Source organism: Aphelocoma coerulescens, chromosome 2 (assembly GCF_041296385.1).
Source record: "Aphelocoma coerulescens isolate FSJ_1873_10779 chromosome 2, UR_Acoe_1.0, whole genome shotgun sequence".
NCBI classification, from domain to species: Eukaryota; Metazoa; Chordata; class Aves; order Passeriformes; family Corvidae; genus Aphelocoma; species Aphelocoma coerulescens.
Genome location: NC_091015.1, coordinates 101976471 through 102000690, shown reverse-complemented (window position 1 = coordinate 102000690; position 24220 = coordinate 101976471). Strand labels below are relative to the sequence as shown.

Sequence of the window (24220 nt, the reverse complement as noted above, 5' to 3'; positions counted from 1 at the left end):
TTTAATTCTACTCTCAGAAATAATAATTAATTATATATAGACAGAGGAAGTGCAGAAGTGATTAAGACTGAACAAAGCCTCACATTAAATGAATTCAAGGATTGCATTGGCTTAATTTACCAAGAGTAAGTTGTGATTTTGAGCAAATAACTATATTCATTGAAAAAAGCAGTTTAAAAGGCTGTTTAGAGGAGAAGAGTAAAAGCAGAACACATAAGTGCTCACTAACACTAAACAAATTAAAATAGAATTAAGTTATCATTTTTTAACAATGAGACAGAATATTGACTCATCTTTTACAGGTTTGAAACTTAGGCTGCCTACACTTCTGAAAGAGTATGATAGATTATGAGTTGTTAAGCTTTATGCATGTAATGATCTAGGGGCTATGCTACCTTGCCACCTGGAACTAAATGATCTAATGGTCCTTTCTAAGACAAGATCAATTACTTTGTGAAAGTATCAAAATAGTCACATTTAATTAAAACGCAATTTATCCTTGTCAAAAATTAAGTTCATTATGAAGTCACCTGTGTGACACAGGTTAAATCTGGGGGAAAAAACTTCAGGTAATCAGTATCCCCCTGTTCCAGTAGCCACATTTTAAGGCATATCCTCCTACAGAAGCTGAACACTGACCATCCATCTATTGCACTATAAAACATTTCCTGTATTTATTCTATGCTCCCTGATTGTTCAGTCAGAATTTGCTAATGTAAGTTTTACACCTCTACTGATCTGCAGAATATTTACAGACTTATGACATGTTTCCAATCAGAAGCATGCAATTTTAACAGAAACATAGCATTAATGCTAGTAACAGGTATTAAAAGTCTCATTAATACACTTATTTCAATTTCTATTAAATTTATATTTCTTATTTCTATTTAACAGGTTTAATTACATTTCAGTGAAAGAACAATGTTATTCCTTTTACCATACACCCTGTCTTCTCTACAGGAGAGCATCTGTACAGAGGTGGACACTGTTTTACACTGCACTGAGTTCAGCAGCAAGCAGGTGGCCACAGTCCCTTCCCCTCTGGTGTGTAGGGGCTCAGGGCACATATTGAGGCTCAGCCCTTCATTCTGCAAACAGAAACAGGGGAGCAGATGATCACTAAGACACAAAGAGCAGAGCTGAGAGAACTGGATTTCTGCTTGGAGAATGAACATTAAACCTGATGAAGCAAGACAAGAAAGTCATCTTGACAGCAGCAGATAAGAACATGTTTGTTTTCTCCTCAACAATATGGCAAAGCAAAGCTACTTCCATTTTGGAGCAAACCAAATTACTTCATTTTCTCTGGCAAGAAATGTTTTATTTTTACCACAGGTGTTGCTAAAGCAGACAAAACAATGGATTGGAGAGCTAGAGCTAGGCACAAAACCGAGATGGGAGATGGCTCTTTTTCTCTACGGAAGCCCTGGTTTCACAACAGCCAACTCTTTACATGCACAAGGCTACTTAACTGCTCTCCACCTGAGGAGATCTGAACTCAATACCTGCTCCTTGCAGAATGTCTGAAACACAAAGCCCTTGGTAATTCTGATGGGATGTTCTGCTGCTTTTCCTGTTTAAGCTATTCCAATCTGAAATATCTCTTGGTACAATGAGAGAAAACCATTCTGTATCTTCTTGTAATGTTCAGAGCCAAGAACCCTGGCAAAAGCACGTTTTACTTAATGCATGAGATCTAACTGATTGGCTGTAGCTTACATGAGTTTCTACACTGCCCATCAACCACTTCCAAAAACCTCTTGCAAAGGTATTTTACTTGTATCTCCCTTCCCCAATAAAACATTAAATAACCCACTACCTAACCCTCTGAGATTTCCTGTGATACTATCACACAGTCGTAAGTCACTGTTCCATCTCCTTTTCAGAAAATGACACCCTAAAATAGTTTGAGAGACTTGTTTCTAACCAGCAGGTCCCTTCCTAACCCAATGACACCCTACCCACTGCATCTATTTTCTAACATTTTTCTTGAGCGAAATGGCTGGTTGAGTGACCACTAATTCATCTCCTGCTGAATGCAGAGCAGAAAACATCTACTTCTCTGCAGTACATCCTGATATATAAGGAATGATGCCTTTTCCATCACAGTATTTAAAACTGCATCTTTCTCCAGTACTAGCTGAATCATTCAGCTCTGTAACATCATAGCACAGTGCTGTTTTTATGAATTATGGGTCTCTCCTGAACACCAAAATGCTGAGGTTTTCATTTTGCTCTGCCAATATACACCTGCAGTTGGAATAAAACATTCTAACTCTGCAGACACGCATATTTTCAGTTCTCTGAGCTAAACGAAGAAGTGATAGCAGACAGCAAAACAAGCTTTGCTTTGTCCATCTGTGGCTGAAATGCACTGTTGATTAGACCTTGTGTTCCTCTTCAACTCTAGGAGGGACTTTACTATCTTCACAACCCTGTGGTGGAATAGTTGTGTCCACACTTTGCTGGATTTAACAGCCTAATGTCCCAATAGGAGCTATTATTAAATTAAACAAGGGCTAGTCCAAATGGATTTGATTTTATGGTGACCTTTATAGTGACAGCATATTCAGGGAGGGCTTTCTCAGAGGAGTGAAAGAACAGATGGGCAGCCAAGGCTAGCAACTCTGTTCACTTTACTGCATGGGATATTTTTTCCCCTTGTGCTCCCCAGACGTATTTTCCTGCTTTATTTTTTGCCTGCAGTTTTAATACATTTCTAAAAAATTATTTATACATGTATTTGTATGGTCCAAGTCCTAATAGCATAAATATCACTGTTTATCTAAGTCTTTTTAAAGCACAATTGACCCTTCCAAGGAACAACGTTAGACACGACAGTGTGCAAGATTCCTTCGTTCACTTCAGCTTAGGGGTCTGACTCTTTTGAAAGCCTCCTTTCTGTAGCAAAAAGTCTCTAAAAGTTTTGTCCTAAATCAAAAGGTTCAGTATACTTGCCTTAGTGCTCACTCCAGGACTTACTTTCTATCATTCCTGGTTGGGAAATCCATTGGATGCCAATGATAACTAATGCAGCACTCTGAAGAAACAATGTTTTCCAAACAGATTGCTGAAAACATACAGATGTTTGTACAACACCTCTTTCTCCCAGGATGCTTACCAGACATCTATCACTGCATCAAGAAAAATGTAAAAAACAACACAAAGCACAAACAAACAACAAAAAAAATGGGCTCAAGCATTACCTACCAGATAGCTCTAACTGCAGTACTGAAAATAATTCTCTCTTTACATGAATAGTTATTAAGGATATGCGAATTCAAAAAACATTTTATCATGTAAGGGTTTTTTCCACCCTTACAGAGAACAGCAACTGCACCCACTCTGTGGATTACTTCCCCTAGGCCCTGCAGAGCAACAGGCATATCATACTCTGCTGCAGGACACATATCATGAAATAATTGAATGAACTTAGTTTCTTGTGCATGCTTTCTCTTTCCAGGATGAAGCCCTCAAACATTTCTTCAAATTTTCTTATTCTTCCAACAATTACTCTCTCCTGTTGAAAAGGGTTTGCCATTATTTTACTACAACTAACATCTTTTCATGCTGAGCCCTTTACATATTTTCAGACTGTTTTCACATTTTCACATTGCTTTTCTTCACACAGAATTGTATTTACCACATTCCTTTACAATACTGTGTTCAGAAGCCTGTGCCCTGAAGTGTATCCATCTTCCTTTGGCTACATAGATCTTCTGTTTCAACGCTTGTCCTTGGCCTCATTGCAGCTTATGTGACACGGCTCAATTTAACTAAAAATTTAAAAAAAAAAATCCTGTTTGATATCAGACTAATATTATATTATCATCCATTTTCTTTATCAGGAATTATTTTAATCCAGCAGTGCTGTTATCATACTTGCTCGTGTTTTGAGGTCTTGTAAACCCTTGCAAAGTGATACAATTCCACCACAATTCTTGTCTCTTCTAAAACTGTGTCCATTTCTTTTTGTCTTCCAGAATGTGCCATGTCATGACCACCTCCATGTTCTTTTTGGGGACATCAACATTCTTTCATCCTTGCAGTATTTTGGATCCTCCATCATGAATGGCAGGATCAGAGGACAATATCTGCACTCCACATATTTATATTTAAACCTGCTTGCTTCATAGGAAAAAGTCACTTTTGTCAAGTGTTAGTTCTGAGCTACACAGTAGCCTCTTTTTTGATTATCTGCTTTCATATACTGCCTATTAAGTAATCACAAAACAGGAGGAAAGGAAAGGAAAGGAAAGGAAAGGAAAGGAAAGGAAAGGAAAGGAAAGGAAAGGAAAGGAAAGGAAAGGAAAGGAAAGGAAAGGAAAGGAAAGGAAAGGAAAGGAAAGGAAAGGAAAGGAAAGGAAAGGAAAGGAAAGGAAAGGAAAGGAAAGGAAAGGAAAGGAAAGGAAAGGAAAGGAAAGGAAAGGAAAGGAAAGGAAAGGAAAGGAAAGGAAAGGAAAGGAAAGGAAAGGAAAGGAAAGGAAAGGAAAGGAAAGGAAAGGAAAGGAAAGGAAAGGAAAGGAAAGGAAAGGAAAGGAAAGGAAAGGAAAGGAAAGGAAAGGAAAGGAAAGGAAAGGAAAGGAAAGGAAAGGAAAGGAAAGGAAAGGAAAGGAAAGGAAAGGAAAGGAAAGGAAAGCTCTTCAGTCACATCACATGCAAACAACTTCATATTTCTTTATTTTCTTCTATTTTCTGTTCAAAAATGAAACTCAGATACTTCATTCTTACATCATCCCCATCTCCTTTTCTTTTCATCTGCTTTTTCTCATTTGATAATACTCTTTTTAATTTGAGAAACTAGCATTCCATACTATATTCACAATGATTGTACATGATGAATTTGCAAAGTGGCATAATGAGGTTCTGATTTGTTCTCTGTTCCTTTCACAATAATTCATAATATTCTATCTGATTTTTGACTGTCACTCAGCACTGCTCTCCTGTTTCCATAAGGCTATCTATTACCACTCAGAATGAGATTTAGGGTTGTAATAGTCAACTCACAACCCATACAAGAATATGTCAAATTAGGACCATTCTTTCCTTGTCGTGCCCCCTCCCCCACTCCCAAGGGCATCATTATCCATTAATCTACATTGAATTTAATCAGCTGTTTTATCATAGCATTCTTGGATTGCTTTGCAGCTCTTTATCTTCGGTAGATGGTATCATCAGCAAACTGCTGCCTCAGTATTCTTTCTTCTTCTGATCATTTAGGAATATGCTAAAGAACATATTGCACCAGAGAATAGTCATCGTCATTGGCAAATTCCCTCCACTGTGACAAATGATGTTTTACCCACACCCTCCTTTACCCTAGTTTATAATCCACTATTAGTGCATATGAGAACCTTCGCTGTTATCCCATGACCTCTTAGTTCTTAGATGATTTTCCTGAGAAACCTTGATAAACTGCTTTGGGGAATACATTTACTAAATCAGAAAAAAGTGTCAGACCTGATTTTCTTGTGTTTTTTAACAGAAGATGAAGGCTTATCCTAATACATGTGTCTCAGTTTTTGAAACAAAACTTCAGGAGGAAACACTCCAAAGTGAGTGTCTCCTCCAAAGGGAAAAGGGCGTCCACTTTTCCTCTGTCAATGAGACAAATAGGTCACAAGAAGTGAAAGTGGGAAAAAGAAACCAAACTGTTTATTAACACCCAAACAAAACAGGATAGAACAGGATAAAAAAACCTCAAAATACAACAAATTCCCGGAGAGGGAACAGACACATGAGCTCAGACCAGTGCAGAGACCCCACAGGCCCACTGGGGCCACCCCCACAGGCTCGCCGGACCAGCGAGGAGGGAAGGGAGGCAGTGAGGCAAGGGGAAGGAAAGGGAAAAAAGAACAAGAAAAACACCCAACAGAACCTTTTCCCAGCTAGGTGGAACACAAAGGAAACCCAGAAAAACAGTACAGCGCTCCCAGTGCACTCCCTGCCCACACCCTGGAGCCCCTTGGGCTGAACCGTTCAATTGGCCCCTCAGGTCCATGGCTTAAAACCACAAGAGCAGGTCTGTGTGATCACAGCCTCCTTGCTACTTGCAACAGTCTGCTCATGGAAAGGGATCAAAAAACCAAAATGGCATCATGTTTGTTACATGCAACTGGACCTGTAACTGGGAAACATCACAAGGAACCTGAGAAACAGTTACAACTCCCCAAAACCAGTACTGCCCAATTCCCACTGGAAAAAAATAATATCAAGGACTAACTGTTTCAGGGAATACTTGCAAACAAACAGATATCTGTGTGAACTTCAGGGGCATCAAGTCACCAGAGTAAAAGTTCTAGTAAGAGATTAGACTAACCAATAGTTAAATGATGTGTGGTATAAGAAGCATCTGTAGTGTTTGACTGTTGAGGTGCACTTATTGAAGGAAGTAATTTTTCAAGAGATAAATTTGACTTGAACGTTCAAGGGAATAGCTACCTAGGATCAAAGCTGACACAACTGATAAGAACAGCTTTAAACTAGGAAATGATAGATCTCCAAACACTAGTGAAAGAAAAAATAGAGCGTAAATGAGAACCCAAACATGGATAAAAAATCCTGTGGTTACAGGAGAACATATGGTAAATAAAGAACTAAGACCATGAACAGCAATCAGGTAAAAGATGATGACATCCCTGAGTCTGCTCTATATAAGAATGGAGTAAGAAACACCTTTAATGTGTAAACAATTCTCAAAAGTTTCACCAACACAATAGAAATCTTGAATTACATTTACAGGATGTAAAAATAAATGTTAAGGAGAAAACATAAACTTGACACACAGAATTCAGAACTGGAGTATAGATATAGAAGGACAGATACCATTCAGGAAAGATAATTCTAAAGATGAACAGCTTTGGGGTATGAACAGCTTTGGGGTACGAAGAAAGCATTTATGAGATCCACGGTCAGACACAAATTTTGATAATGATCACTGCATCATTGGAAAGTGAAATATTATTAGCTATTGTGACAATATTTTCTTTGACAGGAGACAAACTTCCTTACAAAGATTAGAACTGACAACAGTGAGTAGCAGATAATGATAGGGGTGGAGGCAACTGGCTATTGGATGTTACAACCAAGAAAAGCACGTAACACACAGCCAGAGCTAACAAAAACTTACACTGTTTAAATTTTATTTTGCCATGTAATGAAGACTAAAATAGCTTAACATTGAAAGCTGGGTTAGTATAAATTAAATCAAAGGATGAAAATAATAGTTTCATAACTCAATTATCATAAACTTCAGTAAACCCAAGGGACTCTTCAGGGAACCCAAATGAACTAAGGAATTCAGACACTGGAATATCTTTCAGTCAAAGATAGTAGGATACCTAGGAAACTGAATTCCAGACATCTGGAGCAGACTCCCGATCTGACTACATTAAGAAATGTTACAAAGTAGGCTACTAGCTACAAGTGAAGAGCCGAAAAATACAGCAAGGATTATGAGGGCCATTTAACCTCAACAACAACATGGATATTGAACGGAACTTGCCAATTTTTTTTCTGGCACAGTACAGCAAAGCAGAGACAAAAATTAAAAAAAAAAAAAAAAAAAAAAAAAAGTGTATCATGATTTGGTGAGTTTGAACAAAAAAAAAAAGATTATATAAATTGGGTCAGGAGCTGAATTAGTGTTCTGCATCTGTTTTCAAACAGACTTTCATGACAGACTATGAGCATTGGCATGGACATCAAGAGGAATACACAACAGAAATTATCACAATTGAGGTAAAAGTACCAAAAATTCAAAGCACTATGTACCCTTAACTGGGATAAAGTAAAACTTCTTCCCACTGATAGAAACAAATATGATAAGGAGGAGGCTGAAACCTCTCCCTTTTTTTCCTTATCAGAGGACAATATTGTTGACAACACACAAGAAAAGGTTGGAAAAAGACTCAAGAGGTTGAGCTTTGATTTTAAGTCAGCAGAGTTTCTCAGATCTTTGCCTTTGCACGAAGACAGTTCTGGCAACTTTTTTGCCATTCCAAAAACTCAACAAGGAATGGGACATTCCAGCCCACACTAACTGTGACTTTCCATCACCACATGGAAATAGGGGTGCGAAAATCCTGCTGATCTTCAGAATTCAGCAGCTTTCAGAATCACCTTTCACTCATGCTTTGACCCACACATGCTTTAAACCTGAGTCATGCTGCTGAAAAATTGACTACAATCTGCACTGTCACATAGCAGTGATCTTCAGGTAGATCTTTAAAAGTAGCACATCTCTGCCAACAAACACAATACATAAGTAACAAAATGTCTGAAACCATCAACAAGAACATGCCCAAACCTAATGACAAGACAAACTGAGGAAATCTTCAAGAATTTCAGGAAGACACACCCTCTAAACACTTCATGCCACTAATGGTCCAACAGTGCTGACAGGCATCACCACTGGTGGCATCTGACCATACACTCAAGACACAATTAACCAGAGGCTTAAGCAGCAGAAGTGAGTGCAGAAGTTTCCTTGGTGACAAAAACATCTTCCATGGGATGAAAAGGGAGTGAGGAAAGATCTCCTTATTCCATTTCATCTGGCTCTGGCAGACACATCTATTCTTAGGAAGTTTCTAAGCTCAGGACATCTGGGCTTCAACCTTTCAGGTACATCCTGGAACTGGTATGCCACACAGATTAGCTACATTTAAGTTAATCTTGATATTTTTTATCCAAATGGCACCTATATATCCATGCTGTAATACTGACATTAGCATACTCTGCAGTACAGTGAGTGAACAGGCTGAGTCACAGCAGGGTCCTAATCTCAGATTAAATGGATCTCCAAGTACCTCTTCAGTGTATCTGTACATCAGTTTATGCAATTTTGAGTATTTATAAGAAAAATTAAGCTATTTCACTTTCTATTTTCCTGCAGAACTCCAACCAGACCTGTCACTTCCTTGCAAGGCTGGAAATACATGTTAAAGGCTCAGGAAGTGGTCATCTTGATGAAGAATTCTGGTTTATAATTAAGGTCTTAATTAGGGGCATAAACTAGCCTGTAAACAAACTTTCAACTGTGTGTATACACAACCTATGTAATGAGATCAGACTTCATGCCTTATTGCACAAATAGCATTTTTATTACAATAAAACAGTATAGTACTACTTCTTTTCTAAAGCATACCTATTACACAGTGAAGTCATTGAAGCTACAGGCAACAAATAGCTGAATAAATGCTCTGCAAATACCGTCAGTATCATGTTGTCAAATACTGTCATTTTTCCTGATTTGGAACATGATCCCACTAAACTTACGCATTGGTTCTTCTCATTTGAATCATGTTCAAAATGATATGAACTTGCTGACACTTATGACTCCTTGTAAAATTATACTTACTGCTTTATATAAAAGTGCATATATATATATTTATACAAATTAATGTATATTTTAGCAGAATTTAACAAACACTTCATTTTCTTAACATATCTTAATCGGTTTTACAATATATGATACAGTGGCAGAGTCCAAAAAAAGTGGTATTACACTATTTTTTTTTGGCTACATCCTCAACAGAAGTGACAGGGATTTTTGATTAAGCAAAGAATGACACTTATCATACAACAAAAGCACAGCATGGAACATTCACTGAGGTTAAATACGCTTCTATCTTCATTCTCTGGAGCTGAGCTCTTTAATGTTTTACTGATCTCTGCTAAACAAGTCCTAATAGTCCATAGCTCCTCATTCTTATCCTGTACTAGAACTCTGAATTCTCACAAAATCTACTCAGTATGTACACCAAATATTTATGAAATGCTTCATTAACCAGTATTTCTCTTACAACAGAGTCCACAGGGAGCTTTAAATTTCAACACATGGAATAAACAGCAGTGAAAGAATGTCACACTTTATTTTTATGTATGATGGATATGTTACAAATTGCTTAGAATGATTTTTTATTTTAGATCTTGATTCTGCCAAGAAGACAAAAACAGACAAAATAGGCACATCAGCCAGTGATAAATATTTATTTGAGCTATATTTTATCCTGAAAGAGAGAACCACCATTTCTGCAGTCAGTTTTCAGAGCCACTTTTATATCTGTGTCATCAGTTAGAATAACAAAAAAAATGAAAAATACCATTTCTGATTTCACCTAGAGCAGTCATTTCAGCCCTGGATCCAGAAACTAAAGGTGGCCTGCTGCCAAGTGGGAAGTCCTGCACACCTGCCTTGTCCTCAGCCATGCTTACATACAATCCACCTTGCCCAGGTGTTAACACAGCTGCAGTGTGAGTCAGGTCAGGGTCTCATCTTTTTTCCTCTCAGGTTACTTTTCCCTCAGGTCACTACAGATTCAGCTCACAGTATTGCTACATGAAAACTTCTGCCAGTAGAAGGGATGGGACAGAGCTGTAGGCAAGAGAATGCCTGGGTCTAAGAGACAAAACCACATCTAGTATTAGCAGCATGTACTTCAGTCATCTAAGAGTGATTATAGACACTTCTCACTCTAAGATACTCCATGACACTTTTCACAACCACACCATTAGATTCCTGTCTCAGTAATTACTATATTAATAGCTATTTAATCTTCAGTTCATGCAATCAAAAAAAGATTCTTATCACACACAAAGTCGTTTTGTACTGCCAGAGACAAAACAGCAGTTTCAGCACTTCTCTCAAAGCACAAGGAGTACTCAGTAACTGCAGACTGTGACAGGATGTGCTGGACTCACACGTAGCCCGTTCCCCACTGCTCTGTAGGTGACAGAATCATCTCTGTGAGACCCTCTGTGAGACCCTCTAACTTGTACGTGCACCTACAGATGCTGAAAAACAAAATGAGCTCCTGGTGCTGAATCCATAGGCATCAGGACTGAGACACACAGGTATGCATGTGCACACACGCGGATAAATACATTAAAAAGTAACACTTATGTAACTGCTGTATTTCTACAGTACCTCTGTATTTGCCCTACATGTGTATGCATGAAATTATGTTCTCCTTATCAATAAAACTCTATTACAGAAACATATCTTTGTTGCACAAATATGTGTGCATATACAAAATACATATAGATGCTATATATCTATCCAGCATCTCCACACAGAGGCCTTTACATCATATATATACACACACACATATTTTGCTCCAAAATGTTACCCAAACATCTCATAATTTAGCAGAGGATAAAATTCTCATCCAAAGTTTTTGAACCTCAAAAAAAAAGTATGATTCTGTCATGAAAAAATAGCTCTGAGATTCTGATTTTAAATACCATAAAAATAAAACTTTCATCTATCTTACTTTCCATAGATGTAAGAGATGGAAATGTTAATGACTCAAATAATCAGCCACTTACAAAAGCAGCAGGATGCTTTGCTGAGACCAGGTTTGCACCCCCCAACCAAAGGGGAGAAGGAGATGTTTTTGTGTGGCGGAAAAACCTCTGCTCTGCATAAGACACAGAGGGTGCCCACCCACCACCAGAGGCTGACCATGACAAACCAACCTCTGTATAGCAACAAGCTGGGTTTTGAGCCAGATAAGGGAGAAGGCTGATAATAAGCAAATCCTGATAGGTGGGGTAGTGCTTTTTATCTTGCCAATGTCCTCCACTTCACAACTGCCTCAGGTGAGGAAACTCCCCCTCCTAAACACACATAGGCCTGAGGGTGTTCATCCCTTCTGATGGGGATAACTAGCTCAACTATGCTGATGTGAGAGGCAGCTGTCATGTCTTAGAGGGTGTCATACACCATCAAAGACCCCCAGAGTGCCCCCAAAATCATTTCTGGGGCCTTCCACCTGATGACTGAGCATCATCCACAGTGTTGCAACAAACAGTGTTAAACTCATCCCTAGGGGAGGCACCTAAGTGTTCCCACCTGAGCTGAACCTATTTTAATCCACAGAACTTTATGTGGTGGGAGCTTCCCCCACCCACAATGAGTCAAGACTGTGATCATCAGACATCTAAATTTCAACAATCAAGTCTCATTGCTGGATCCACTGGTGGTGATATCTTTCCACTATCTACTCTTACTCTTTCTTTCTTTTCCTCATGTACTTTCTGAAGTGATATCTTTGTACGCTTATATTGTTATATTACTGTAGATAATAACCAAGACAGCTACATACCTCCTTTCCATTGGAAGCAAACTGTTCTAAAATAAACCCTACACATAAATATAGATATATAGATAGATAGATAGATAAACACTGGTCATTCAGTGTCATTTCACTCCAATCCACACCAAGGGATCTATTAACAAGAACCTCAGTTCCACTTGCCTTCAGGGGCGGGTTGTAACAATAGAGTACAACATTGCCTAGAAAAAAATTACTACTTTAATGACTACTACATGTGATGTGTTTTTAACTAAACAGATCACCAGTTTCAGGCTAGAATTAGAACTATTCTATTACTTGCTCTAAACCTAGTACAGGAATGAATTTATATACACTGGTATTTTGCCCAGCTGTCAAGGATGCAAGTTAAACAAACAGCCCAAGTAAACCTGTAATTCAGTATCTATCTTTAAACTAGCAACTACCATCAGCAAAACCTCTCTAAAGTCCTTCAGTGTGGAAGCTGCATATCTTTAGATGCAGGAGAGCAAGCTGCACAGAATTTAATTACAGGTGGGAAACTGGAATAACTTTTTAGGTCAGAAAGTTATGTCACTCCGCAGTGACAGAACAGCAGAAGACTGTGACTTCAAAAAATTACTTCAGATACCAACACAATTTTCACCTGAGTTGCCAACACAGACTTCACACACTACAGCACCATGAGCAACCACCCCATCCCAGGTCTAGCTTCAGAGGCAGTTGATTACAGCAGATAATTCTGCAGTTACCCTGGGAGGAGGTACCCCAGGCTCAGCCAATTCAGAAGAATCTACCAATCTTAACTGTCTCTAAAGTGTACGTGCCTCATCCAAGGCTGAGATTCCCCCTTCTTTCTCACTAGACTGCACTGAATTAGCTACCTCTTGCAAATGGTCATTATAGTGAAGACTGATAGAAAAAACACATTAATGACATCTGCCTCCTAGGTGTTAGTAGTCCAAAGTAACCAAATTTGCCCCTCCACTAAAGACAATTGCCTTGACTTTTCTCTAAACGCTTGAGCACACAGACAATTATTTCCTGCTACCTGTCCAAGTTGTTTCTATTTTGTGCCATTATCTTCCTAGTTTTGCTGAGCTTCTGAGAGTAACCTGATCTTTTCTCTTCCTTTCTATGTCCTTCTCACCTGAGGTAAATGAAGAACAATTTTTAAAAGCTGCTATCTTACTGAATTTCTTCTTTTTCATGCAGAATGGAAAATTACGTGTGTCCTTACTACTCATGTATTCAAGGACTATCTGCCCCCCTTTGGCTCTCTTATCTCTCAGACGAGTTTCCTGAAAACCTGTATCTTCCACATGTTTGAGTTTATTGGTCTACTTCCCTAAAATCCACCTGGGTTTCTCACTCTCCTAGTTATTGGCTTGATAATATTTTTAAACCCTTCTAAACAAACTGGAATTATACAACCATTAAACAGCAATTAGAAAATCGTTCCAGTGGAGGTTTTGACCTTGAAAGAACCCAGTGTGGCATTTTTGACAGTGGACATTTTGGTTCTATATTAAATTACTAATTTTGAATGAATGATCTTGTAGACAGACTGCTTGGGCTATGAGAATGTCAATTGATTATGCAGTGTCTGCTCAAAGTAGCATTGAGAGGATTATGCACTCTATTTTCTAAGGACCATAACTGGTCCTTGGAACAAATTGCAGCATCTCTGAAGTGATTCACACACATTAGGCCCAAGGAATAAACAGCCTGATAAAAAGCACATAACACATTTCAAACCACATTTGCACAGGGAAAGTCATTAATCAATCACAATTCATATGAGCTACTGGTATCCCTATGTAGGAGGCAGATAGAAGTCTGGTGATTTTGAATCATGACATAACCTTGGAAACCCCCTTTCAGTTGCACCAATAAGCATACTATTCAATCACTAATAGTTCCTGGTTCTTAAAACAATTATTTAAACTTTAATAAGATCCAAGCTTTTGATTTTATCAAGTCTCTAACCACACAAGTTATAGCTTTCTTTTTTCTTTTAAACATATGTCTTCTGGTATCTCTTTTCTCAGACTTTCCTTTTTTTTTTCCTTCAGCTTTTACAAAAATTGTAATAAATACTTAACCACCACTCATTGTCAAACCTGTTAACTTTCAGACAGCCATCTCAGGTACCCTAGTATTACATATCTTGGCTCTATTTGGGCCCTTACACCTTAATTTAGCTTCATGGATAGCTTCATTTGAATTTTGTAACTTGTGCTGGGTTCTGTGCTGCCACAGCCAAGCTCATCACTACTTAAAGTGATCAAATCCCATTTGAGCCTATACAACTTGCAACCATGCAGACTTTCCAAAAATATATGAGTACACTTACTGCAAACCAGCGCCTTCTATCCAACTTAAAGAGAAAAACCCAGCAATTAACTTTTCCTCATTGTCTATTGTGGCTCACAGTTCAGCAGAGCCATATCTCTGTCTGACATCCATGTCAGACAGCACAACATCATCACTCCACAGATTTTCCAGCTGGCCAGGAGTCTGAGAATTGCTGTCTTCAAGGAGCCAAATGCAGACAGCAACTTAGTCACAAAGATTCCTTATACTCCCTAGATTTACCCAATACTCAGTGGCACATTTACTTCTATTTTTATAGAGCTCAGATCTTCTGTATGAGCCATTGATCTTGTTAGCCTTTTTGTTTGTTTCAAGACCATCCAAGCTCATGCATTCAAGAATCCGTTTTGAAACCCAAGGAGGCCAACACAGATGGTTTTAACCATGTCAGTGTCAAGTCACATTCAAATGGATTTCCTTCTCCTTGCACAAAAGCAGCTATTTTTAAAAACTGTAAAACTGCACACATCTGGGAGTGCTTACAGTACTAGTAATCCCTATATAGTATATGTTGTCATCGCTAGTAGGAATTCCCTCTTCCTTCACCACAGGCCAAAAGAACACAACTTCTTTTTGAAGGAGCTCCAGTTCATGTGGGCTTGATTTCAGATTTTTGGCCATACACTTATCACAGATTATTAGTTATGTTTCAGTTCTGAGAGTTTCTACTATGCAACACAGTCACACTACAAATACAGAGACAAGTATGGCACACTGTATTCTTTATTATCTCACCTGTTTCAGTTCATGCTGAAGAAACAAACTAGAATGAGGAGTCAGGGATAGTGAACATCCATGTTTCTGGATAGATTTTCAATTAACTCCATCAACTGTCTCTTCTCTGATGGGCTTACTTGGTCAGAGGATTACTGAGTGGTTCCGTATTCTTCAGAAAACAGCTTATGCTAACCTCATCCATTACATCAATCTTCACTTTTTTGTCCCTTTAAAAAATATTAGCAGTGTTCTAGAAAAAGAGTTTCTTGTTCCCTTTCGTGCTTTTTTCCTAGTCCCCTTTCTAACAGATCCACAGCTTCATGCCATGCAGCAACCCTCCTCTTTGTTGAGTATTTGCTAGTTTTGAGGGTTATTTAGCAAAACTGTCAGGGAGTTGTTTCTATTTCAAGGAATTCTGCTAATTTCATCCCATTAAGAAAGCTTTAAGACAAGACTCAACAAATCCCTCCTCTTCACTGAGCTCCCACTCATTATGTCTAGCTGCCATTATGGTTTCTATCCCTGGAGCCAGGAAACACTCACTGAAAAAAACAAAACTTTGAAAGCATACTGCTCTCTTGCAAATTGCCTCACTCAGCCCACACCTGCACGAGGAACTCACATGGATGAAACTTTTGGATGTTTTCCTTGACACTTATTAAGAAGTTATCTATCATACAGGAATCCAAACTATTACTATAGCCCTTGTATTTTTGCTTTCCAGCTTTCCTTATCAAATTTCACCAGTCAAATACCCAGGCTCACTTAGCCCATCTTGGTTAAATGCATGTTATCAACCACCACCCAGTTGATTTCAATGGTTAGAAGGATTTACATCATGTCAGGAAGCAGCAAGGGCCGGCTGCTCCCTGAGGTAGTGCAAGCCCCAAAGTGAGGATGACGCAGTGTGGGCAGTGCCCTTGCTGACCACAGCAGTGTCCCACATCTGAACCCAGGACACAGATCACACTGCTTACTGGGAACAGGGCCCTCTGGTAGTGCCAGAGAGGGAAAAATGATGAAACACGTCCGGAGACCATAGAGGCTCTCTAGCAAGGAACGAGAGAAAGAACTGGAAATAAGGTTACAACTGAGGTCCAAAGTCAACCCAGACAACAAAAACAAGACAGAACACAGGCAATAAAAAACATCTAAAGGCATCCATTTGGGAGACAAGCTACCTACAACACAGGTCTGAGGTCTCTCCAGGAGTTAGGGTCACACCAGAAGTCCCGAGCCAGAGCTGAAGTGGGGCTTCTGGGTCCATGGACAGGGTTGATGACAGAGGCCCCATGTGAGGCCGGTTAGAGCAGTTAAAGCCTATTGGAGCTCTCAGAGCCCTGATATTTTGCAGTTTCCATTTGTTTTGTACATATTTAGTCCCTCAATTTCATTTTTACCCCATCTATTACCAATTTTCCTTGCCCAGAGTCATCATGCAAGTGCACTTTACAGCCAATCCTATGTTATTGCTCTCCAGCTGTCTAGATCAGAACTAAAATTTTAGGTTCACGCTTGCAATTTTATTTCCTGCTTCTATTTTATAGCCTTCCATTTCTCCAACAACTGAATCACTTTTCACATCTGACACTTGTGAATGTCAGCTTGACTCAAATTTACTGGTATGTTTTTTGTGTCCAGGTCATTGTTTTCTTTTTTGTTGTTTTGCACAAAAAGACCAAATAACTGAGTTTGGGGTTTCTTCCCTCCTTCATTTGCGTAGTGGTGTGATTTGATTGCTCTCTGAGTTCAAATGGAAGCTCCCCTCTGGTTACTGGCAGTACATTAGCCATTTGCTACCATGATTGCTCCAGCCTGGTCCCACAGGAATAGCAATCATCAGTTTGTGCCTTGGAAACTGGATCCTGTTTCAAGCACCTGCACAGGATCTGCTCACTAAGAAGCTGCCTGACATTTATCTATCTGTAAGCTGGCTCTATTACAAGTCACAGATAATGGGCTCACAATTCATTTAATTAGGAATAAATGTGTAAAGCAAATGGCACAAATTAATATCTTTTATCCCAAGCTCAAGTCTCTTACAGACCTTTGCTGCAAATGTTTATGTGAAACTAGCACTCCCTTTTAGACTTATGGAAATTGCCCAATTCCTCTTTCACTTCTTCTTCTTTTCACTTCTCTTTCTTTGCCTCACTCTTAGTCAATTCAGCAAACCAGGCATCTTGACCAGCTTTGGTCAAGATGGAAAATGCCTTTGACTTGCATGTAAGTCTCAGGTTTAGATGCACCATTGCATAAGCATTTAAGCCATTTATACATCTCCTCCATTCACATTTGGAAACAAAAATGTCAGTAAAGCTCCACCTGACTCACTACAATAATTTAGTAGCAAATAAAGACAGCAATCACGTAACTTATGTCACACAGTTGTGAATCTATTCATAAGGCCTAGACTAACATTTTAATATTTCCACAATTGATGTTCATCATATGAAAACACAGAATCATAGAATGGTTTGGGTTGCAAGAGGCACAAAAGATCATCTAGTTCTAACCCTCCTGCCACGGGCAGGGTCACCTTTCACTAGACCAGGTTGCTCAAAGCCTCATCCAACCTGGCCTTGAACACTTCCAGGGATGGGGAATCCACAGCTTCTCTGGGCAACCTGTTCCCAGTGTCTCACCACTTGCACGGTAAAGAATTTCATCCCAATATCTAATCTAAATCTCTCTTCTTTTTGATTAAAATCATTCCTCTTTGTCCCATCACTATTTCCCTGTGCAAGAACTCACCCTCTCTCTTAGTTTAAGCCCCTTTAGAGGTGTTTACTACACTTCAAGCTGAAAGACTGTGCTTGCAAGTCCTGGGTGTCATTATTCCAGGCAACTTGTGCCTTTATAACTCTCCTTTCCCACAGGTGTCTGGGAACCCTCATTTCTCCTCCCTCGCCACACAAACCTCCAGGACAAACCCATTTTTAAAAAATCTCGATAACCTTCTCAGGGGTTCAAAGCCACCATTAGTGCTGCCTAGCGGGCAGCGTTGAAGGCCCAAGATCCACCCAAGATCGTGGATTTATTTACGGCGGGCTGGGAGGCTCTCCAGGGTTTGCGTCGCTTCCCTCGCTCCCTCTTTCCAACCCCTCTCTGCTTACCCCGGGCGGACCACAGGTATGCGGTGCCGGCGGGCCCCGCTCCCGGCCCCGCTCCCGGCCCCGCTCCCGGCCCCGCTCCCGGCCCCGCTCCCGGCCCCGCGGCGGCCAGCGGAGGGCGCCCGCCCCGCTTCCCTCCCTCCCTCCCTCCCGCCAGCCGGGGCCGGGGCCGCGGGCATAGGCGAGCCCGTGGGGATGAGGGGCTGAGGGGGTGTACGGGCAGCCCCCGGCCCCGGCTCCCGTGTCGTCCCGCCGGCCGAGCCGCTGGAGAGAAGGGGCGAGGGAAGCGCCGTGTCACCTCCCCGGGGCTCTGGGGTGCCGGCTGCCTGGGGCGGCCCGAGAGGCAGCGAGGAGCCGCTGGCCTCGCCCCGGTGCTCGGCACAGGCGGGCGTCGTTCGCCGGTTCGCGATAACGCTTCTCCCTTTTTTTCCTCTTCCCCGCCTCCTTCCCCCCCCCCCCCCCCCTTTTTTTTTTAACCAAAGATGTCCCCGTACTTTATTTGGTAATCTAACGGCATGTGATTTAAATCAATATAAAATTCAAATACTTTTGTGCCACCTGTTGGATTTTGCCACTAATTACATGTAGCTGGAAGCACACTGCCGTGTTCAGCCTGGGAAGTGCTGCCCTTAGTGCCACCGGGTGCCCTTACGAAAATACTGCTTTGTTTGCTATTTTGAAATGTTTTCTCTCTGGGCAGGCAGATAGAGCTGGTTTTTTCCTCATACAAACCTAACCTATAAATTACAGACTGCATTCAATGAAGGCCCAGTGTGATGCAGGGCTGGAGTTAGGGTTCCTGTGATAATGCAGCAATAATTATTTGGGAATGTTATTAGCAAAGGAACTCCAGTCTGAAGGCCCGGGAGGCAGAAATGGCTGGTTCTAGGTACACAAAGCCATAAATGCACCTGACAGTTTCCGTGGTTCATGAAAGGGAGGAGTACTCCAGGCTGTTGCTTTCCTCATGCCTGTGAATACACAAACAAGTACCAGCACTACTGCTTAGACTATCAATCATGGGCGGTCATACAACACAAAGCATGCCAAGTGTTATACAGCTGAGACTCTCAAAAAATAATTTAGTCTGACCCTTCTTCAATAGCTGTCAAGTCATAATGTCAGGACACATTTTATCATATAAGAATAAGCCGATTTTATTTCACATTGCAGTGGACAGATTTATTCATTATAGAGTAATATTTTTTAGAATGACCAGGGATAAATGAGCTGTAAGTAATACATTCCTATAAGAATCTGAAAATTAACCAATGATTTTATCTGGATTTTACTAGAAGAGAAAATTAATGACCTCTGGGTTATCAGCTGTCTTACTTGTTATTTTTTTGTCTGCATGTAATCACACCACGGACACCTTACTGTTCTTTGAGATCAAGAGGTGCAGAAGCAAGTAGAGAAATGCCTGGAGAAGGAGTGGCGCTTGCTCTTCTTCCCAACTGTAACTGTAAAACTGGATGTGGGTGGTCTCCGTGATGACCCCTCCTTATAGTGACAGGTGAAGGGCCCATCACTGCTTCTCATGAATTGTGGGCCATCTCTTCAGTGGATGGGAAAGTACACTAAAACCAAGAAGCATTCTTCCACGGCAAGACCAGGAATAAGTAAAGTCCCAAAAATTGATTAATTTGCCTCCATTTACATTTTCGTATATTATTTTCCCATTTTTAAGCAGAAGGTACACAGGACGAGAAATGCATAAAATTGGGGGTTGTCATTGGTTTTGGTTTTGCATACAAATACAACCATATCTTTGGTGTGTATGTTTCCATACTGTATTCTACTTTTGTGTTAAAATGCAAATGTTTAGAAAGATATGAAGTACTGTTTAATGAAAATATACATGCTTTCTAAATTGTTTGTGCTATTTAACTCGTTCCATGCAAAAGACTACAGAATTAGATTACGAGATTAATAAACTATATCAGGAAATAGTGTGTACAATACAGTATTTCAGTGCTGGCATCTGTCAGTCTGAGTCAGAGAAGGCTTTAGTAATATATTTGACCGAGTCTTCTGTTAGCAAACGGTATCTTTAAACTGTTTCAATTGACCCCAATTTTATTGACTTTGGATTTTGCCATAATCCTGCTTCAAAATCTTCTCTGGTTTTATGAGAACAATTTTCCACTGTTTGAACAATCATAAATGCCCACAAAATTTACAAGATGGCAGAAAAACACACCAAGTTAAATTAAAGTGTTTACACACCAGTACTTTGCTCTTGGCAAGTGCATAAGTGACTTCACAAGATGCAAATCAGTGCACATTACATATTATACATTGTCTTTTTAGACCAGTCTGTAGGCAACATGAGCACGTCCTGGGGCCCCAACACAATAGCTGGGTTTTTGTTAAGTTTCTACAGGCTCATAAATAGCATCTCAGGCTTTAGTTCCTAATGTGGTAAAAAAAAATATGATGGCTTGTAATAAACTGAAGCCCAGTTATTTAGAAAATGCACAACTGACTTCTTTGCTTTCATTCCCATCAACTTCTCTCTCATGTGGATTATATTAATAATTTCTTGTCAATTTATTTCTACATATTCAAATAAGCCAAGAAGCAAGGGAAAGAGTCTTATACCATTTAAGATCTTTCCTACAAGAGAAAGAAAAGGATTTAAAAGAAGCAGTTGCAGTTCCCATTTAGCTGGTACTTTTAAAACCAGTTGTAAATAAGTTGATGAAATCTCTTGTGCAGTGGATTTTAAGATTTAAGGAGCCTTTCTTACAGTGGAGTCAGTAAAAGTTTAGTCATTTTAAGCCAAAATTGAAAGAGAAGTGCATCAATTAAGGAGGGAACAGTAATTTTTCTAATCCTCTTTTTTAACAAACCTGGGTAGACTTCTTTGATGCAGAGAAGGTTAGGAGATAAACATTTGGCTTGGTATTGATACCAATCCTTTCTTAATTGAAGGAATAACTATAAAAGATTTGAAAGTGACACCTTACTATAATGTCAGAGACCTGCAGAAGTCATGACACATATGATGCCTCAGCTGCATGAAATCTCAAGGAATGCAAATGCAAACATTCAGTGAGATGGAAGGAGGCCAGAAGGGAGGCTGAAAGGGTGGGAGGGAGGGAAGGAGACATTCATTCACTTGCTGATCTCTTTGCAATTTGAACTGCAGAATGAGCAGCACTTTCCAGTGACAGACTGCCTGGAAGGGAGCCCAGAGAAGGAAATCCTGCACAGAAAAAGGAGGAAGAAAGACAAGAAGAAGGAAGGTTAATGGTTCTCCTTCAAACAGGAGAACCACATGGACTAATCTAGGAAACCATCTTAGTTAGGAAATGTTGCCCAAAGCCTCTTCTTCCTGGCAAAGAGCTTGACACTGCCTAGGTTGTGACTTCCACCAAAATACATGCTTTTCAATTCTGCCATGATTTTAATTTGCTGTGCTATGATTTCTCATCTTATAAGTTTAGTTTTAATGCTTTTATTTTACAGCCCACTCAGAAGGGAGTCAGGTTCCTTTTTTCCATTCCTCTGCATTGCAAAAGCCCTGTTTTTCTCTTCTTTTCACTTTTTTCTTCTTTTTCCTTATCATTTATTCCTTTGGTTACCCCAGAAGCACCAATTTTGTTAACTGATCTGTGTGATACATTGCTTGATCTTTCTTGCTTCTAAAGTAGTCATAAAAAATAGGCTAATTATGGGGGTAGAGGAGTTGAAAACATATAAGACTAATATTTATTTCTTGGAATGGCAAGTGTTACAACTACGATTCAGGCTTAATTTTGCCTGGGAAAAAAAGGTTCTGCAATGACTCCAAACAGTAAAATATTTTCTGTAGATGTGGAAATATACTAGTGTGGGCAGATTTTGGAGAAATATGCACAGACCGTGCAGAAATGTATGGGATATCATTTTCCTGGTTCATAAGGGATGCATTTTAGGTGATGGTCTCTGTGTTTCTATAACTGTGGGAGGAAACCTGACATTAGAATGTGCATCCATCTTCCTGGACAAAAGAAAAGATCAACTTCCCAGAAACTTTTGTCACGGAGTCAATTCCTAGACAATGACATGTAATGCTAAATAAATCATTTTTTGAATTACAAATTGAGAATCCGTCACCCTGGATAAATGTTATTCATCGGGGGAGGGCAGGGAAGGATGACCTAAGAATAATTGTCTACAAGTATTCAGAAAAGAATCTGATTTGTCACTCCCATTTTGAAGTGCCAGTGTGAAAGTTGTTGCCAGCTTTTAAAATCTCTCCTTTGGCTTTCAAGTAATATGTATATGGTTAGAAGCCAGTTAGAGAATGATGGTGTGATTTGGTGATGCAAGGCAAATGGCACAATTTAAAGTTTTGTTAAAATCTACTCTCTTTAGAGACTTAGATAAGGCCTTTATTTGCTTTAGTTGTGCTTGGCCATCTTATTCAGCATAGTTACCAGACTGATATTAACGAGATGTAATGTGTAAAAGCAATGCCATCACTTTGCATTTTGTAACTGGTCTCTTCAAGATAAGGTCTTTTTCAGCTGTTTAAAAAGTGCGATGACAGACTATGCATTCAAGCAAAAGCAGCTGTTCTCTCTCACCAAAAAACGTGACCATATCCTCCATCACTGCCCTAAGTACCTGGAAGCTAAGGTTGTATTCTTCTTTCCAGTTCACACTAGCAGAATTCATCTACAAGTGTCAGCAGGAAACACTCAATTTACCTGACAAATCATAAAACAATATTTTATGTTGTAAAGAAACTTTGGACTCTGCCAATGTGCCAGTCAATAGCTATGTACGATGAATCATCAAACAAATATTTCAGTGCATGGGCAAAAAATAAATCTAGGTTCAGCCCACATGCCAATCAATCAGAGATTGCCTGAAGAATCATGGAACACATTTGGAGACAAGTAAAAAATTTCTAGGCTCTGCCAGGATGCTGGGCCAATCAATCACGGTGTGGCTGATGAATCATGAAACACACTCTGCAGCATGTCAGCACACATACGTGGTTGGCACAGTTCTCATCATCCCGAGTTTGTCTTGCAGTTATTGACTGAAGGTGAATTATAGGACTGTTGTTTCTCCCACCTACTGACCTCTGCAACCAGCCACTCTTAAATCCTCTTGCCCTACACTTCATTAAAAGTGGAGATTCAAGACAAAGGTTCAAACAGGAGAGCAAACATGGTTCCCATGTCAGACAAGTTGTTAACATGCTGCTGAAAGCTGTTGAACACGTATTTTGACAACAGAACAGACACCTACAAGAGTGTTATTCTGTTCAAAGTCTGCTGTGCTGTTTACATGGAAATTTAACATAAGACATAATAAATATGTAACCATATTACATGATATTAAAGAAAAAAAGATTAAAAAGTAAATCAGGAATTTTTACTCACTGTCCCATTGGCAATCTTTTTACCTAAGGAATTCCTAGCTTTACTGGCATTCATTCACCAGGTGAAGGTGGGAGGGCACCATGGGACTGTGATCATTTTGTTCTCCTCTCAGACAAAACTGTTCAGCACAAAATATTTCTCCTCTGTAATGCTTCAACCTTTTACATCTTACATCAAAGTCATCTGTGTGAAATTAACATTGTCTACAGGCCTGTTCTCCTTTGTCTTGTGATTAGCCCCCATTAGAAATATTTTAATAGTATGCTGCAAAGCATTTTCCCTGATTACATGAATACTCATCTTGTGTGACATTTTCCACTTAAGATTTCTGAGTTTAAAAATGTATATTTGAAAAAGCAGCTTTTTTACCAGATACTAATTCTTGCAGAATTTGGCTACTCATTGTATCCCTCTATGTAATATTTTATGGTGCATTTTTCTAGACCAAGGCAGAACATAGCACAAGAGCAGGAATAACATTTGCATAAATGACAGGGGCAGTCACATTTGAAAAAGAAAATAGGAGCAAAGAAAAATCCCATACTCACGC

General features: G+C 39.6%; 1 long non-coding RNA gene across 1 annotated transcript in view; it reads right to left on the bottom strand.

Annotated features, from left to right (window-relative positions):
- Positions 1-16410, bottom strand: part of LOC138105833 (uncharacterized) — a 45573-nt gene extending 29163 nt beyond the window's left edge. The window contains exon 1 of the long non-coding RNA XR_011148719.1: positions 16359-16410. This is a non-coding gene — a long non-coding RNA (uncharacterized lncRNA). The remainder of the gene's footprint in view (positions 1-16358) is intronic.
- Positions 16411-24220: the final 7810 nt, after the last annotated feature.